Below are 3,002 nucleotides of genomic sequence, written 5' to 3' on the forward strand. Positions count from 1 at the left end.
TGTGGGCTCTGGACCTTGAGTTGAAGCAATTCTCATCTTTAGTGGGCCCAGCTTGCAGAGAAATATGAATTAGGCTTGGGCATTTAGTGAGATTAACTTTGAATACATTTTGGGTGCGAGAACGTTAGTGGCATTCACTTTTTCCACTAACGTTCCACCCTTATATACCCACGTTAATTCCAACGTTAATAATCTTAACATGACTTTTAGCGCTTCTTACTCAATCCTTGGCCAACAATAATGGGACTCACCTTTCCCATTAACGTTGGCTTGTGCCCCTTTTTGCAAACGTTAATGGGAATCACTTTTCCCATTAACGTTGCTTGCCTCTTGCCCCTACGTTAGATCTCACGTTAGCTTGGCTAACGTAGCTCTTAACGTGTGTATCTATCACTTTCGAGAGCATTAGTGACACTCACCTTTGTCACTAACCCTCCAATTGCCTTAAGTCCCTATGTTAGAACCCACGTTAACTAAGTTAATGTGGCTCTTAACGTAGTAATGAAGCCATCTCCCAACGTTAGTGACAAAAGTGAGTGTCACTAACGTTGGTTCTTTGAATTCAACTCCACGTTAACTTTCACGTTAACAATCTTAACGTGAGAGTTAACATAGGCAATGCTAATGATCCAACGTTAGTGACAAAAGTGAGTGTCGCTAACGTTGGCGATGTTGATCCTCTTCCACGTTAGAGTTCACGTTAACTAAGTTAACGTGACTCTTAACGTGGGGCATTGCCTAAGTTCCCAACGTTAGTGGTGTTCACGTTTACCACTAACATTGAGGAGAAACGTTATTGGAGTTCATGTTTCTCGTTAACGTGGAGTCCTCTTTTTCTTCTACGTTAAGTACCACGTTAACTCAGTTAACGTGGCTCTTAACGTAAGCTCTTAATGGCTTCGCAGGCGTTATTGGTGATCACTTTTCTCATTAACGTTGCAAGCTCATTATCATGCAATTCTGGCAAAAATCTCATGAAATCATGCAAAATTCACAATAGTTGCTTAAATGAAGGTGTAAGTATATTTTCACCCAAAACTTGCCTTATACACTAGGAAAATGCATGAAACTACCCTAAAACAGTAAAGAAAAGGTCAGTGAAACTAGCCTAGATGCCCTGGCATCACAACACCAAACTTAAAGCTTGCTTGTCCCTAAGCAAGTACTGAAGTATAAGAAAAATGAAATGAAAGAACAAGAAGATAAAATGGAAGTAGCATTCCTGGTTCATGGAGTTTCATGCATAGCAACTTAGGTTCTTTCCTTTTAGGTTTCAAGCCTTTATCAAATCCCTAGTCACTCTCTTGATTGCATTCCTTGAGGCTTCTTTCTTATTGATCCTTCCTTCCTTTTCAAAGTTTATTTTTCTTTTTGCTAAGTGCTTTGTAAGAGGGCGACTCTTTATGATAAGCTTTCAGCCAACACTCCCAAACTAGTTGGTTTTAAGGTGCTAGGTGTTAAGACACCCCTAAGGACTTACTCCCTCAAGTTTCTTTCCCTCATACATACACACCACAGGCACATGGTTTGTTATTCTTTCTTTCTTGAGACCTTGGTGTCCAGCACCTCTTTGGGTTACTAAGTGCTCTGTAACAAGGGTTACTCTTGATAGTAGACTTTCAGCTGATAATCCCAGATTAGTTAACCCAAATTACCAAGTGATAAGGCACCCCTAAGAGCTTATTCATCTAAGTATATCCCTTGTACATAAACACCACAAACACATGCCTCAATTTTGAAACCCTTGGTGCCTAGCATTGTTTCTTATTGTGTTTCCTTTCTTATTTTCACTTGTATTACTCTTTTTCTTTTCTTGTTGGGACCTTATTGTTTAGATAGCCTCAAAGAATGTGTCTCAAACATAGGACTTAGGATGGATAGTTGCTTTCTTTCCTTTCTTGGTGAACCAACTTAGCTTACTAATCAACCTACCACAAACATTCAGAATGCACTTCACAAAATGACTCCACTCTTGTTCTTTCCATAACATTTTCTTTTTGATAAACTTAGAGAGACAAGCATACAAGTAAGAAAGGTGAAAGTGAGCATTCAAGACATTAGGCTCAATAACATAGACCTAAGCAAAGTTAAATGCATAATTGAAAATCTTAAGCTACCATGGAAGCATGTTCTATTTCATACATAATTTTCCTTATTTAAAGCTTTTGAAAAAGAAGGTAAACTAAGAAGGAACTTCACCACCTTTCACTTGTTGGCTTGCTCATTCTCTTCTGCTCCCTTGCCATTTTTAGATTCGCTTTGTCCACTTGTGCTTCCTCTCATCCGATTTTCTCTAGCTAATTTCCAATCTTCTAGTGCCTTCCTTACTAATTCATGACTTTGTTCAGCCCTTTCGTGCTCCACTCGTGCTAATTCATCATTTACATCCTCATATTTTGTGATTCCTGGATGCAAAACAGGTAATTGTCTGACTAGATATCCAAGCCTGGCTTGGGTATTCACATGGTATCTAGTCTCACTCATGTAGACTCCTTTCAAGAATGTTCTATATTCATCGAGAAGATCTGCTTATTCTCTTTGTTTCCTTTGCATCTCATGAATGTGTGCTCCTTGATGTGCTTGGATGTTGATTAGCCTTTGGATGGCTTCTTGTTGTTGATCATGTTTCTGATTCAGGTTGTGGAAGGATTCACTCCATTGTCTTCCTTGTTCCAATTGCTTATCCATCAGTTGTTTTTGCCATTCCCCTTGTTGATTCGTCCATCTAGAAAGTGACTCTTCATGGCGATCCCTTGATAATATTTGGAGCTCCCTTTGCGCCTCTTGATTTTCCATGCATTGCCTAGATAAGGTGTCAATAGCCTCCTGCAGTTGGTGCATGCTTAGGGTGGCTGAAACTTGCTCTTGTGGATGTTGTTCTTCTTCAGCTTGATGAGCTGGCCTCTTCCGTACCCTTCGTGGAGGTAATGGAGTTGCAGCAACGTGCATTCGGCGATAAGTGAGTGGAAGACCAACCTTTATCCACTCAGGGTTTTCATCTT

This window comes from Arachis duranensis, chromosome 9 (genome assembly GCF_000817695.3).
Source record: "Arachis duranensis cultivar V14167 chromosome 9, aradu.V14167.gnm2.J7QH, whole genome shotgun sequence".
Lineage (NCBI taxonomy): Eukaryota > Viridiplantae > Streptophyta > Magnoliopsida > Fabales > Fabaceae > Arachis > Arachis duranensis.